The sequence below is a fragment of the Ursus maritimus genome, unplaced genomic scaffold (genome assembly GCF_017311325.1).
Source record: "Ursus maritimus isolate PB19 unplaced genomic scaffold, ASM1731132v1 scaffold_26, whole genome shotgun sequence".
Taxonomy (NCBI): domain Eukaryota; kingdom Metazoa; phylum Chordata; class Mammalia; order Carnivora; family Ursidae; genus Ursus; species Ursus maritimus.
The window spans coordinates 18,724,466-18,741,954 of record NW_024425119.1 but is presented as its reverse complement, the minus strand read 5'-3'; the positions used below and the strand labels follow the sequence as shown (position 1 = coordinate 18,741,954).

Here is a 17,489-nt window from a genome sequence, read left to right as displayed (position 1 = left end):
AAACCCAAAAGAAGCCACTCCCAAACTATTAGAAGTTATAGAGCAATTCAGTAACGTGGCGGGATACAAAATCAATGCTCAGAAATCAGTTGCATTTCTATACACGAATAACGAGACCGAAGAAAGAGAAATTAGGGAATCCATCCCATTTACAATAGCACCAAAAACCATACGTTACCTTGGAATTAACTTAACCAGAGACGTAAAGGACCTATATTCTAGAAACTATAAATCACTCTTGAAAGACATTGAGGAAGACATAAAAAGATGGAAAGATATTCCATGCTCATGGATTGGAAGAATTAACATAGTTAAAATGTCCATGCTACCCAGAGCAATCTACACTTTCAATGCTATCCCGATCAAAATACCGAGGACATTTTTCAAAGAACTGGAACAAATAGTCCTTAAATTTGTATGGAAACAGAAAAGGCCCCGAATCTCCAAGGAACTGTTGAAAAGGAAAAACAAAGCTGGGGGCATCACAATGCCGGATTTCGAGCTGTACTACAAAGCTGTGATCACAAAGACAGCATGGTACTGGCACAAAAACAGACACATAGACCAATGGAACAGAATAGAGAGCCCAGAAATGGACCCTCGGCTCTTTGGGCAACTAATATTTGATAAAGCAGGAAAAAACATCCGGTGGGAAAAAGACAGTCTCTTCAATAAATGGTGCTGGGAAAATTGGACAGCTACATGCAAAAGAATGAAACTTGACCACTCTCTCACACCATACACAAAAATAAACTCCAAATGGATGAAAGACCTCGATGTGAGACAGGAATCCATCAAAATTCTAGAGGAGAACATAGGCAGCAACCTCTACGACATCGGCCAAAGCAACCTTTTTCATGACACATCCCCAAAGGCAAGAGAAACAAAAGATAAAATGAATTTATGGGACTTCATCAAGATTAAAAGTTTCTGCACAGCCAAGGAAACAGTCAGAAAAACTAAGAGGCAGCCCACGGAATGGGAGAATATATTTGCAAATGACACTACAGATAAAGGACTGGTATCCAAGATCTACAAAGAACTTCTCAAACTCAATACACGAGAAACAAATAAACAAATCAAAAAATGGGCAGAAGATATGAACAGACACTTTTCCAATGAAGACATACAAATGGCTAACAGACACATGAAAAAATGTTCAAAATCATTAGCCATCAAGGAAATTCAAATCAAAACCACACTGAGATACCACCTTACGCCAGTTAGAATGGCAAAAATAGACAAGGCAAGAAACAACAATTGTTGGAGAGGATGTGGAGAAAGGGGATCCCTCCTACATTGTTGGTGGGAATGCAAGTTGGTACAGCCACTCTGGAAAACAGTGTGGAGGTCCCTTAAAAAGTTAAAAATTGAGCTACCCTATGATCCAGCCATTGCACTACTGGGTATTTACCCCAAAGATACAGACGTAGTGAAGAGAAGGGCCATATGCACCCCAATGTTCATAGCAGCAATGTCCACAATAGCTAAATTGTGGAAGGAGCCGAGATGCCCTTCAACAGATGACTGGATTAAGAAGTTGTGGTCCATATATACAATGGAATATTACTCAGCTATCAGAAAGAACGAGTTCTCAACATTTGCTACAACATGGACAGCACTGGAGGAGATAATGCTAAGTGAAATAAGTCAAGCAGAGAAAGACAACTATCATATGATTTCTCTCATCTATGGGACATAAGAACTAGGATGATCGGTAGGGGAAGAAAGGGATAAAGAAAGGGGGGGTAATCAGAAGGGGGAATGAAACATGAGAGACTATAGACTATGAGAAACAAACTGAGGACTTCAGAGGGGAGGGTGGTGGGGGAATGGGATAGACCGGTGATGGGTAGTAAGGAGGGCACGTATTGCATGGTGCACTGGGTGTTATACACAACTAATGAATCATCGAGCCTTACATCGGAAACCGGGGATGTACTGTATGGTGACTAACATAATACAATAAAAAATCATTTAAAAAAAAAAATGTACTCATGTGCTTACTGACTGAATATACTACCGCTAGTTTTCAGTTTTAGCCAGAGATATTTGAGGGGGGAGAATTCCCAGCATGTCTGAAGACATCATTGCAGGATATCCTCCTCTGGAATCTTGAACCACTCATTTTATTAAGAGAGTTTCAAACATTTCTGTTCTGGGTTGTAACTAAAGTTAATGAAAGCTAGATTTCCTTGTGAGGATTTGCTAAATTCCCTCTGGCCAGATGGCTTCTATATCCTGGGTTTCCTTGCTAGGCTGATCTTTGATGATCCTCGGCTGCGGGGCTCCCCTGCTGTTTAACCTTGCCTCATCACACTGTCATCCCGCTACAAAGGATTCTCCCCAGATCAACCCCTACACAAATCTCTTTTACATAATTGCATCCAGAAATAGAACTGAAATATTATATGTGAAAACAACTTAAGCAAAAACTTCATGAAATAATCATAAAAAATGTACACTCTTTATGGCAATCTTTTTTTTTTTTTTAAGACTGTCCTATCAAAATCTTAACCCTTGCGAATAACGATTACCAGTGTTGCGTGTAGAGTTGCAGAGTGCGTGGCAAAGTGCTTGGCTATATAGTTCTTATTTTTAATATTGTGTCTCATTAAAGAAAAAACTTTTTTATATCTGGCTCACTTGATATATATATGTATAATTGATGAATATGCAATTTCTAAAACCAGGTGCTATTAACATGGTTAATGAATGCTTGTTGACTGATTAAATGAATAGTTATTGTATAAAGTTGGCTTTTTTTTTTCCTCTATTACAACCCAGTTGTCTCTGCTTCAATTTTCAGGAGTCACCCTTCACTTTACCATAAATAGAATCATCCTCAACAACTGAGTAACTGGTCTTGGAAGACTTTCTCCTCCCTTGGTATTTCTAGAATCACTGAGGAATGTTTACAGGCTCCAGGATTATTCCCGTTATCACTGCTACCCAGTGCTCTACTCCTCATGACAGACTGTCTCCTTTCTACTCTGGATCTCCTTCTGCAGGCTGGAAACTTCTCTCAGACCATTGCTGCTCTCCACTTTGGGCCCACAATAGTCCCCAACTCCCCACAGCAAAGACCTGCCAACATGATTTAACAAAGGTTTGGGTAGAAAAAAAGAATACAGTGAAACACACCCACACCCAAGAAATTGGATTAAACATATAAAATCTCTCAGCATTCTTAGACCAGGCTATGCCACAATTCCTCTTGGACAGTTCTCAGCTGAGCAAAGTTCCATTCAACTATCATTACAAGGACAACCACATCTCCCTTCCTGTATCTTCCCACCACGGAATCCAGACCACCACTCTCAGATGCCCCCCAAAAGGGATCTTGAGTAACTCTGTCTAGAACAAAAATCATTTACAATATTTATTCTTGGAAGAACAGAACTTTATTGTCTTTAATACCCCCCCCCCATTCCAGAACAGGATATTGGCTTTAACTTTGCCTAGCAGCAAGGCCAATTAGCAGCAACAAAACTATCTTTACCCCAAAAAGAATACATCATCCATCTGCGAGAAAAACTACTTTCAGCTTTGAAATAATACTGACCAATTCACACACTCATACCCACATATATACTAAAGCCATCGATATGACCAAATAGGAATCTGGTTTATTGTACATCTGGATCAATGATATCCTTTCTGATCATGTGGGGCACGCTCTTACATTCTATCAAGATATTTATTTTAGGTGTATATTTTCAAATATTAGCAGAAGAACATGTCTGTTCTGAAGAAAATGGTAAAATAAGAATTTTATGAGTATTTTTTCAAGCCTATTATTTCAAAAAAAGTTATAATAATAATTATTTTAAAGTATTTGAAAACCTTGGGAGGAAATGTCAGGAAAAACAAGCCAGCAGCTAGAAAATCTGCTGGACCAGTATTTCCAAAGAGTGACTGTACCTTTCAACCATAGAGAGGAGTTCTGAAAAATAGTGATACGCGGGTCCTATCCCCAGTGATTCTGATTTGTGTGGGGTGTATCCTAAGCACCAATTAAAAAAAAAAAAAAAAGCTCTCTAGGTGATTCTACCTGCAGCAAAGACTGACAATCTGCATTACAAGCATCCAGTGGGAGGAGGGGGGTGATGGGGAACAGGATTACACTCTGTCCCTCTGAATGGAGTCAGGAACTCACAAGTGCGTGCAACAAAAGCACTTTCTGCATTTGATCAGGAAGACACACGTTTCCCCCCACCCCAAATTTGAGCAAAAATTTACTTGTGTTGGTTTTCCTGGGAAAATATACCTTTTAACTATGATTTTTTAGTAATTCATGTCTAAATCTATAATTCATCTTTTTTTCAGAGGAAAAAAAACACTTCTAAAATTTTACATTTTAAAAGACTGATTTAAAAATAAAATAATACGTTCCACTCTTGATCTCGTGCAATTGAACATCTTGGCCAAAAGAGTTTAACAACGAAAACATTGTTTGAATTTGTATGAATGTAACTAGTGGTATTTGTTGAACTGGAGACTCTTCAGTGGCAATTTAAATGTTGAATTTCTAACACGTACACAGGGAACGTCTTACCATTTCACAAATGAATACCATTTGTAAAATTTAAAGTTATTCAAGCTTTTGGTACAGTGGAGAACTGAGGATAGATGACATAGGAAAATGCTAATTTATTGTACACCTTTGAGATATTTCACCTAATTTTCCAGAGTCTAAGCTGTAACGTAGACAGCTGTGCGCTACTGACGCACATATTAACACATGCTGATCAAACTTTCAGAAATACCCAGCCTAGAGTGTTCACTGATAATATAACTTGAATATTAGAAAGGAATTATCTTACTGTAGGCATTTTCCCCTTTCAGAGACAGTTTGGGTGGAAGTGAATAAGAAATTAGTTTTCGTATTAAAAGTTTATCTAATTATCTAGAAGTATGTATCTCTCCAGTTTTGTTTTGCCATCTGCTCTTAATTATTAGGCTATTTTACAACTCTGAAAAGGCTGTAAACTAACTTGTAGAAATCTAAGAGCAATGCAAATTATTCATGGCTAATAAAAATTAGCAATGAATTTGAAAATGAATTTCTCATGTTAAGAAGCATTATTCCTCTCCATCGTAAGTATTACAACTCAAAAGTTTTAGCTTATTATTGGTTTATTTTTGACTTGTATGGCATTAATCAGTTGTATTACTCTGGGTTTTTCAGAGAAAGAACCAACAGAATGGAGATACACACACATACACACACACACACACACACACATACAGAAGGAGGGAGAGAGGGAGAAATTTACTATAAAGAATTGGCTTACAACTATGGAGGCTGAAAAATCTAAGATATGCAGTCAGCAAGCTGGAGACTCAGGAGAGACAACTGTACAGTTTCAGTCCAAGTCTGAGAGCCTGAGAACCAAGAGAGCTCTTGGTGTAAGTGCCAGTCTAAGACCAAATTCAAAGGCAGGAGAAAACCAATGTCCCAGCTCAGAGACATAGGCAGCGAGAAAGAATCCATTGTTCCTCAGTCTTTTAGGCTATTTGGGCCTTCGACTGATTGGATGAGGCCCACCCACACTGGGAAGAGAAAACTCCTTTACTCAGTCAACTGATTCAAATGTTAGCCTCATCCAGAAACACCCTTACAGACACACTCAGAAATAATGTTTAACCAAATACGTGGGCACCCCAGGCGTCCAGTCAAGTGGACACATAAAATCACCAACTTGGCATCCATACACACCTCCTTGAACTATACTTAATCTCCAAATGAAGACAAGGCCATACTCCATCTAAGATCGTACAACTCTCCTGCATACAACCAGATATGCATTAATATCTTCCCCAGAAGAGAAGGTGAAGTCCTTGAGTGATGCTTACTCTTTTCCTCATTATCCCATAAGTTTAACACTGTGATGTAAAATTAACAATAAATATTATGACTTAAAGTCAATATGTCTTACATTACATAAGAAAATAAGACTGGGGAAAATAAAAAAATATATTTGGAAAATACTTTTGCATATATGCATACACATACATATATGTATACACACAAGAAAATATTTATAACAGAACCAGGAGGATGACAATTATAGTCCTTATTTCTGTAATTGGTCACGTGGTCATAGCTGGTATTTATAACTTTCATTCCTGTAGGGTCCGGGCCGCCTGCATTGTGTTACTGTAGTTTTCCACTGACCTTAATCACAAGGCATGGTAATACTAAGAGATGCCCTACGAGAGCTCCTGTATTCCAGACATTCTTTCTTACATTCACTGTAGAATAGTAATCCAATTTCCCTTCAGTAGTCAGGATCAATTATTCCAGTTGGCACAGTAACTCCCTTCTTTGCTTGTTGATTCAGAGTCTAAGGTGGCTGGGCGGCAGACTTAATTTCCAGTTCAATGGAATCATTGTTGTGTCTCCTGGTGGAAGTATTTCTGCCTTTGGAATCAAGAGCAGAGCATGTGGTTGCAAGAACAGGAAGTAAACGTTTTATCAGTGGGTCACTAGGGTTAATAGTGATGCCACTCCCATTTCCACCCCTGGATTCTTGTCTGTGGGAGAAAGAGCACCATATACTGGGTACTGATTCAGAGTGTATATACTTCCCAGAGAACCTTGCCTCACCACAGGCCATTCCCTTGTTCTATCAAGCCAGCTGCTTGAGGATAGTAGGGACTATGGTAATAGCAGAGAATTCCAGGAGCAGGAGCCCATTGTCACATTTCTTTGGCTGTGAAGGGAGTTTCCTGATCAGAAGCAATGCCGTGTAGACGACCATAATGGTAGATAAGGCAGAAGCACCGCATGCAGGGAAGCCAGATTCATACCCTGGTTACGTATCTCTTCTAGAAAGAATGAAACACTGGCCCTTCCACAGTTGGCGATGGTAGAGGTCCATGTTGCTGAGCCCATGAATAACCTCCATCCCTGCCACCACGGCCACTTTGTTCAAGAACCCGTTGGACAATGACAGGGTGGCTGAGGAAAGAGGCTGACTAGTGTCCACAGAGCAAGTCCTTCTATCCACTTGATTATTAAAATCTTCCTCTGCTGAGGTAGCACCAGACACACACACACCCCCTCACAGATGCATGCAGAAATAATGTTTAACCAAATAGCTGGGTACCTCTTGGTCCAGTCAAGTTGGCAAAATTAACCATCACACCAGTTTTGCATGTAATTTCACAATTTCCCCCATCATTCTTTCATTTAATCACCATGAATACTCCTGTTTTATTTATATATTTTTGAACCCAAGTCCTTTCAAGTTTGGGTACTAGTTAATGAACCTTTGATGTGCTCCCATTATATGAGTTATATTTTGAACTTCTAAAAAATCATGAGAGTTTTGGAGGTTTCACTGAGATGTCCAAGGAAGCAAAGCACATATTTTCTTTCCTCTTAGAAAGAATACCCTAATGAATCATTGAACACTACATTAAAAACTAATGATGTACTATATGTTGGCTAATTGAATTTAAATTAAAAAAGAAAAAGAAAAAAAAAGGCAAAGAAAGAATACCAAGTAGTAATAAATTAACTTTACTGACTCTTGTTTCTTTACTATTTTAATTTTTCACTATATGCTTTTATTTTCTATGTCTTAAGTTTGGTTCTGCTTCTGGTTTGCATAGAACAGCAAAAAACGAAAATCTGTTCTCATGATCTGACCATTGAAGATCTGTCATGGGTAGAGACAGAGATTAGTTCTCTGATAGGTGAGAGATAACATATTATCTCAGTTACTGGTCTTTTTGTTAGCTTATTTGTGAGTTCAAATTAATTAAGAAAATATTTCCTGCTTGTTGGAAAATAGAACAATACTTTGGGATCTGAACCAGAGATTTGTGTGTGTTGCGTTGAATTTTGACCTGTGTCCTAAGTTGTGAAGTAAAGCTGCAAAGTCTGTGTGCACATCTGTGTCAGTAATTGAAAAAAGCCTTTACTTCTCATTGTGTGAGTGGGAAATATTTTCCTGCTCCAGGAAATATTAATATATTAGATAGAAAATCTCTAAAAATAAATTAGGTCTGTTCTCATATAGAAACTAGTCATCATGGACATAATTCTAATATTCCTGGAATATAAAGACTCTAAACTTCTGATATTTTAAAAATGTGATTTTTGAAAAACAAAGCATTTTTTTCATCTGTGATTAAATTAATGCCAATAAGGTGACTCTTGAACAAATCAGACCAGTGTGACAATTTTGGGTTAAAAAATCCTCAGCAACCCATAATTTCCCTATCAGTATACAGTAAACCTGTAAAAAGTATTTTTATAATATTTGGATTTGTATTCTCTTGAAGGGACTAGTTAATCTGAGCTTCCCAAGCATCATACAGTGATTTACTAATTAGAAAAGCTAATATTATTCCCATAAAGTTTTTTAAAGTTTGTCTGCTCAGAGGTCCATTTGTGCAATCCATATCCCTAGATAATTTCTAAGTTGGAATACTGAGATATTGGTTACAAACGGTTAATTTTGTATGGATAAATTGTTATTAATAGAAATACATTTTAGAGACTGTACATCCTGCAGGAAGGCTCTAGAGATTTACAATGCCTACACTGTGAAGAATATTTTCTCACCTTTATTGGAAGACAATTCTCCAAGGATCTCTTTCATTTCTATATGTCTTACAAACATAAACACTGGCTACCTTTGCTCTGGGTCATCTTTCCAAGGATATTTGTATAACAAATGGACTTGGAAGACAGTGTTTCTCTCCACAGCTAGGGACAAGGTTGTTTACAGGCCAGATTAATAAAACTAATGTCACCTTCACGTAAATTTCATTTCTATTTCCTGAGAGCCTATTATAAAAGATTTGGGTTTCCTAAACTCCATGTTCCATAATGCAAACTCACAGTATGCCCAGCATCCACCTAGTCCCTTCCACTGGTCCCTCCAGAAAGTGGTAGGCAAGGCCAGCGGATGTGAACATGGTGATCATGCTGCTTGTACTGCTTGAGTAATAAACAGTCCCTTGTCTCTGAGCCAGGAGTGTTGTATGTTCTGCAACATCCATGAAACTATGGCAGACTAACTTGTTAGCAAGTAACATCCTATGCCTTATAAGGTAACATCACAATTCCTGCAAACAATCAGGAAACCAACAAAACACCTTCCACACCAGTATTAAAGAGGGAGGGAAAACAAAATTCATTAGTGAGTAACCATTTCATATTTACGTGCATATGAAGGCAGCCTGAAAGTGTCTACAAAGGCTGGATAGAATTTCACACAAATTTATACACTTAAGTGGAAAAAGAACAACTAAATTTTCTCAAATCTTCTTGGGAGATAAAATGATACACCTGTGATTACTTCCTGATAACCTGAGAGACAATCCTGAACTAACTCTGAAGGTGTTTACAGTTCCAATGGTCAGAAGGACTAAGACTTCGCATTGTCAAATCAAAAGGTTGAGCCTTTTATTGAGCCAAGAATGTGTCAGGGAGACATTCTGAGGAGAGGTGGGGAGGCATGTGCCTCTCTCCTCTTCATTAAAAAAGAAAGTTTGATCATCTTACCCCTACTCAGCCCTAAGGGCAAACACTGATCAAATTCTCATGACATGGTTATACAAGTATCTCAGTAGAGAATATTACCCTTCTTCAATAATTAATCACATAGGACTGAATGAATGGATAAAGGAAGCTATTTTGTGATTATATATGTTTTGTTTGGAATATTGATTTTTTTAAAGATTTTATTTATTTTACTTGAGAGAGACTCAGTGAGGGGGAGAGAGAGAGAGCATGCACATGAGCAAGGGGGAGAATCAGAGGCAGAGGGAGAAGCAGACTCCCCACTGAGCAGGGAGCCTGATGCGGGGCTCAATCCCAGGACCCTGGGATCATGATCTGAGCTGAAGGCAGATGCTTAACCAACTGAGACACCCTGGCACCCCTGGAATATTGATATTTTTGATGGGTATATGAAAGCCTCTTAATCTTTTCCATCTCTGTTTTTTAGACTATGTTTTTACAGACTGAAATGAAATATTCTTTAAATAGTATTTTTTAAGAAACCCATAAGACTGGTTCTCATACCTCAGAAACAAATATTTTATTAAATCTTTAATTTTAACAGAAACATAATTATTTTCATAGTTCATAGGAATCTTTTCATTTTTAATTGGGATATCACTGCAGAAATCACTTGTACAGCCAAGACTGTGTCCTGTTGGAGAATAAATCCAATGTAATCAGAACTAAAAAGCCCACGAAGGAACAAAGGTTGTAATTTGGCTCTGGAATCAGAGTCCTTGGCCCTCTAGGACACCAGTCTTGCACCTTCTGTGGATTTCAAGATCAAAGCCTCATAGGCAGTATAATAGATCAATTAATTCCTCACTGGTTAGAACACTTTAGCAGATTTTGTGAACCTTGAAGAAGTAGAATCCATACACATACAGAGACACTGAAGGTGTAACTTAATGAAGATAAATTTCTTTTTTTCTTTTCCTCCGTAGAATAGAACAACAAATAAGAGTTATTTAAAACTCAACCAAAGCAACCCAAAAACTGTGGAGCATACTGTTAGGAAACTGTGAGTATTTTTTGCTATATTTCTGTAACTGGTCAAAACACTGTGACCAACTTTGTTTTTTTAGTCAGCAATAATCTCTAGAATTTATTTAGGATCACAAGGAGATACTGTCATATTGAAGCACTGTCTAATAAGCACAGCCAAGGATTTTCTGATTTTGGATTACTTATTATTGGTTAGGATATCTTCCTACACTCTAAGGGTAGACATTAACTTGTGTAATATGGTAGACATTTTAATGAATTTTGTCCTGCAGAGATGCAAATGGGTCTGAAATCCAAAGCTGCTTTCTTTTTTCCCCACATAAGACATAATTCAGTTTTGTGTGTAATTTCATAGTCTTCTCCCACCATTCTTTTACTCAGTCACTATAAATATTTCTGTTCCTTCTAAACTTTTTTTGAAAACAACTTCACCCCTTTGTTTGCTCATTAATGTGTTAAATAAATTTTTGACATGGGCTCATTTTCATTTGAAAGTCATGTGTTAAACTTTCAAAACCTATATTTTGAAAAAAATTAAGGGTTGAAACACTAATGGAAATAGCTTTTTATATATAATATAAATATGTATATTTATATATTAAGTATAAACATGCATTTAAATTTAAATATAATATTAATATATATTAATATTAATAAATATTTAACAAAATGCTAGCAAACCAAATTCAACAATACATTAATAAAATCATTCACCACAATTAAGGGGGATTTATTCCTGGGTGGCAAGGGTGGTTCAATATTTGCAAATTAATCAATGTAGTACATAAGATCAATGAGGGAAAGAATAAGAACCATATTATCATTTCAAAAGACTCAGAAGAGCATTTGACAGCCATTCATGGTAAAAACCATCAACAAAGTAGGTTTAGAGGAAATATAAAGGCCATATGAAAAACCCACAGCTAACAACATCCTTAATGGGGAAAAACTGAGGGCTTTCCCCCTAAGGTCATGAAGAAGACAATGATGTCCACTCTCACCACTTGTATTCAACATAGTACTGGAAGTCCTAGCCACAGCAATCAGACAACAACAGCAAAAAATAAAAGATATCCACACTGGTAAGGAAGAGGTAAAATTATTTGCAGAACACACGATACTATATAGAGAAAACACAAGACTCCACCAAAGATCTGTTGGAACTGATAAGCAAATTCAGTAGTCACAGGATACAAAGTCAATGTACAGAAATTTGTTGCATTTGTATATAACAAAAATGAAGCAGCAATAAGAGAAATTAAGAAAACAATCCCATTTAAAATTGAACCCAAAATAATAAGATAGCTAGGAACAAATCTAACTAAAGAGGTGAAAGACCTGGACTCTGAAAACTATAAAACATTCACAAAAGAAATCGAAGATGACACAAGGAAATGGAAAGACATTCCATGCTTATGGATTGGAAGAACAAATATTAGTAAAAATGTCTATACTACCCAAAGCAATCTACACAATTAATGCAATCCCTACCAAAACACCAACAGCATTTTTCACACAGAGCTAGAACGAACAATCCTAAAATTTGTATGGAACCACAAAAGACCTCAAATATAGAAAAAGCAACCTTGAAAAAGAAAAGCAAAGCTGGAGGCATCACAATTCAGGACTTCAAGTTATATTACAAAGCTACAGTGATCGAAACAGTATGGTACTAGCACAAAAACAGACACATAAATCAAAGGAACAGAATAAAAAACCCAGAAATGAACTCACAACTCTATGGTTGATTAATCTTATACAAAGGAGGAAAGAATATCCAATGGAAAAAAGTTTCTTCAACAAATGGTCTTGGGAAAACTGGACTGCTACATGCAAAAGAATGAACCTGGGCCACTTTCTTACACAAAAATAAACTCAAAATGGATTAAAAACTTAATTGTGAGATATGAAACCATAAAAATTGTAGAAGAGAACACAGGCAGTAACTTCTTTGACTTTGGCCACAGCAACTTCTTTCTAGATACATCTCCCTAGGCAATGGAAACAAAAGCAAAAATAAACTATTGGGGCATCGAAATAAAATGCTTCTGCACAGTGAAGGAAGCAATCAAGAAAACTAAAAGGCAACCTGTGGAGTGGGAGAAGATATGTGCAAATGGCATAAAGGGTTAGTATCCAAAATATATAAAGAACTTACACAACTCAAACTCAAAAAATGAATAATCCAATTAAAAAATGGCAGAAGACATGAACAGATGGCCAGTAGACAGATGAAAAGATGCTCAACATCACTGATCATCAGGAAATGCAAATCTAAACTACAATGAGATATTACCTCACACCTGTCAGAATGGCTAAAATCAGTAACAAGAAACAACTGTTGGCAAGGATGTGAAGAAAGAGGAACCCTCTTGCACTGTCGGTGGGAATGCAAACTAGAGTAGCCACTGTAGAAAACAGTATGGAGGTTTCTCAAAAAGTTAAACATAGAATGATCCTATGATCCAGCAATTATACTACTAGGTATTTATCCAAATACAAAAACACTAATTCGAAGGAATACATGTACCCTGATGTTTATAGCAGCATTATCAACAATAGCCAAATTATGGAAATAGCCAAGTACCCATCAACTAATGAGTAGATAAAGAAGAATGGTGTGTATACACACACACACACACACGCACACGCACACACACACTGGAATATTATTCAGCCATAAAAAAGAATGAAATCTTGCCATTTGCAATAACATGGATGGAGTTAGAGAGTATAATGCTAAGTGAAATGAGTCAGTCAGAGAAAGATAAATACCATATGACTTTAGTCAAATGTGGAATTTAAGAAATAAAACAAACAGGCAAAGGGAAAAAAATAAAGAGAGAGACAAATCGAGAAACATACTCAACTACAGAGGACAAACTGATTTACCAGAGGGGAGGGAGTTGTAAGGATGGGTTAACTGGGTGATATGGATTAAGGAAAAATATATACATATATATTTTATATATTAAATATTAATTCCATATATAGGTTCTTTAATAAGCATACATAATCTATATAGTGGCCTATGTGAATTCTTATGGAGTATTCTAATATATTAAGTTTTAACCTATTCAAAAACTATAAATGAAGCAAGTTATTTCCCTTTGTCTCTAAGACTTAAATTTGGTAATTCACCTGGCTTCACATTTAATGGCTATAGACATGATATATTTCACAATGCTGAGATACAAAGATTCCATAGATATATAATTCCCTGAACTTATGTTGTTCACTAAAAAATGAGATTTCCTCCCTAAATCCTTTGAAAGATTGCTATATTTTTGGTGCTCTAAAGAGCAGTAGAATAATTAGTAGTTATATATCTTATGCGATTAATTGCATATAAGACCTAGATGTTACCATTATAATTCCTTTATAGGCATTATTAGTTTTTTTAAGTATAATTTATGAAGATCACTTTGGATACTCAAAATTATTTTTTAAACTTTCAATTGGCATTCAATGGTTTGTTATTTAATTATACTCCAATTTCATATACTTGAAACTTAGTAAGGATTTTATCTTTATAACTTTATAGCTATGATGGTTAATCACTTTGAAGAATTTTTAACTATTTTAAAATTGTATTTTGGATTTATGTGATTTGGGTTTAAAAATATATCAATAAAGGCAGTAAATCCTCTTAAAGAAAACAAAGTATAGAGTTTTAACCGAGGATGGGAGTTTCAAGGCAATTGAAATGTCAAGAATTTTAGATCTCATATCTAAATCCAATCTTTGGAGTTATAACTCATTGGCTTATGGGAGTCTGGCAAGATACACAGAAATCTCCCTCTCAGTTTAGGAGGGCTGTCCTAGGAATAGGGCTGGCTCTCAGAGGTGACAATTTACAACTTAAAAAAAAAATCATTGGCTCTTAGAAAAATCTTATTTCTAGGGAAAAAAAGAGAAGTCAAATAGCTTGAATGTGTGTGTGTGTGTGTGTGCACATGTGTTTTAAATGTAATGCTGATGAGCCAAAATGTGAATTTATCATAAATGAGTTTTTCAGAAAATGTATTTTAAAATAGAGACTTTCATGACATTTAGGTTTTAAACAATTCTAATGTTTATTCTATTTAATCAACTACTTCTCCACATATACTCTTAAATGTTCATGCATTAAATCATTCTTAATGACAATTTTTACATAAGCGTGTGCCATGAAACCTGCCCTAACCAGTCTGGAAGTCAGAGATAATTTTCAAATAAAAGGATAAACGCTGGAATAGGAAGAATATTTTATGAAAGTATAATTAACTTGGATTTTGCTACATAGTCTTAGGAGACACTTTTTTTTTTTTTCCTCTTTGGACATAAAAAAGTGAGTTAACGTTTTGAGATTCTCCATCTTGTGGGAATTGGATTAGAATTTTCTACAGTCCCTAAAGTGAAAGGGATGATTTGGGTCTTTTTCCTTCATTACATTCTCTCAGTGAGAGCACCAGATCATATCATATACTTGTATACTTGCTTTTTAAGAGACACACAGCAAAAACACAGCTAACCACCTCAGAAATACAGAAAGAAATCTACTGTTTCCCTCATTATTTGGATCAGAGATCGACAAGAAGATGGATCCTATATTGAAGACGGGAAATTGCAAAACCTGCTATTTTTTTTCTTCCAATTTTCTTAGGCTTACTGCATTGTCTGCACGCACTTCATATAGCTTAAAATGATGGTCTTAAGAAAATCACAAGTTTAAAATCTTTCTGTGGTCTACACTTTTTGAGATAGTTAAGAACGTACAATTTATTTATTAACTGATTCTTAGTGAAATGTTATATGTTTAGTATTTTTCTTAATCTGCTCAGGGTGCCATACCATAGACTGGGTGGCTTAAACAACAGAAATTTATTTCTCAATGTTGTGGAGGCCAGAAGTCCAAGACCAAGGGGTCAGCAAGGTAGGATTTATTCTGAGGCCTGTCCTGTTGGTGTATAGGTGCTCACCTTCTCACTGTGGGCCCACATACCCTCTTCCTTGTCCACTGAAGGAGAGTGAGCGAGCACTCTGGTCTCTCTTCCTTACAAGGACATCAATTCTATTGGATTAAGGTTAAATGAGGTCATAAGAATGAAGCCCTGACTACTTTTAAGAGCTCCATTGCCATAACAGCCACACTGGGGGGGGGGGGGGGTTAAGGCTTCAACGTATGAATTTGAGGCAGACACAAACATTAAGTCAATAAAAATATTTTTTTCAGGTATTTTGTATTCCAATATTCATTAATTAAAAGAGAAATTTGTTTTGCTTGGATACTAGTGAGCAGGTTATAAGAGAGTGCTCTGCAGAAAAGTACTGTTTACACAAATCTGTGGAGAATTCTCTCGTACACATTTAAGAACAGCAAAACTTTCCCCCTGTAATCCAAAACTTCTGGATTCAAATTCAAGGGTTTACACTGAAAAATGTTGCTATGTCATACCTCCTAGTGTTACTAATCCAAGACTGATATCTACTAGTTATATGTTTTCAATAGCATGTAATTTTAGAAAAGACATCAAAAGTTGTTGAACATGAGTCATTCGAATGACAGCAAAAGAATTCTTTGTAGAAACTGTGTTTCAACATCGAGGTATAAAGATATAACAATAAAGACTCTACTCCGGGCTCCTCTCTCCCTCCACCCTATTTTTAAACTCACTGTTTCCTCCCCACATTTCTATTCTGAATACAAACAAAGTTCAGGCTCAAGTATCAGATTTGCAGTGAAGGCAACAGTATTAGTCAAGGTTCAACCAGAGCAGGAGACCAGTGGGCGATCATATCTATAAGCAAATATATGCCTTTTTGTTTATGTAATTGTGGCAACTGGCTACACAAGTGGAGGGCCTGTGGGGCAAGCAGTCAGGAAAAGAATGTCATGAGCGAGCTGGAACCCTGGGGCAGGAGGGGAGGCTAATGACCACAGGTGGGAGGCTCTCCACTCAGAGAAGCCCTGAGCATATTTTAAAGGACTTCCAAAGAATTGATTCAGGCCCATACAAGATCATCTCCTGTTCAACCAATTTAACTGATTAGCAGGTCTAATCACATCTGCAAAATTCCTTCACAGAAGAATGTAGGTTAGTGTTTGATGGATAACCAAGAGCTGCTACATGTACTAAAAAATGGTTTTAACTCCTGATGACTCTTCCGCTGATACGCATGTAACCTTAAACTGGTATTAAACTCTGACTTGTAATTTCTACATCTGTGAAATGAGAATAAGATCTGTATCGCAGAATTGCTGTGAAGATTAAAAATGTATTACAAGTGATAGTTATTGTCATTATGAATTCAGAGTTTTAAAAGAAAATTGACGTATGTTAACTAATTTCTCATTGTTATCCTGAAAAATAGAATGTGTAATGTATACTCTTTCCTATTGGAAATAGAAAAGGAGAGCAATTATATAGCAATAAAATGTTAATGAACAGGAATAAAAACTGATAAATTACCAAAAAAGAAAAGCTTTAAAAAGCAGGTGCTGATGGGGCGCCTGGGTGGCACGGTCGGTTAAGCATCCGACTCTTGCTTTCATCTCAGGATCATGAGATCAAGCCCCAAATTGGATTGTGCTCAGCTCGAAGTCTGCTTAAGACTCTCTCCCTCTCCCTCGGCCCCTCCCCACCGTGCTCGTGCTCACTCACGCACTAACTCTCTCCCTAAAATAAATAAACAAATATTTTTAAAAAGCATATATACACACACACACACACACACACACACACGCACACAATACAAAATCCGAGCACATGAGCAACTGTTTATCTGAAATACACATTCACAGCAAATTATTTTTAACTCTGCAAACTAGAGTTCAGGTTTTCAGAAATGCCATGTGATGTTAACCATAATTAGAATAGTTTGCTTTATGAGTCATACATTCAAAAAGATTTCAAGTATACCCTTTGATGCTTTTCTTTTCTGATATATTTGCTAATGTAACACATGCCACTTTTCA

The 17,489-nt window shown here is 36.5% G+C and overlaps 1 long non-coding RNA gene and 1 other non-coding gene across 2 annotated transcripts in view; one reads left to right on the top strand and one right to left on the bottom strand.

Moving 5' to 3' along the window:
* Nucleotides 1–17,489, bottom strand: part of LOC121105357 — a 43,051-nt gene that overhangs the window by 16,660 nt on the left and 8,902 nt on the right. The gene's annotated exons all lie outside the window — the stretch shown is intronic.
* On the top strand, nt 14,259–14,385 carry LOC121105482. The gene has a single exon (XR_005838008.1).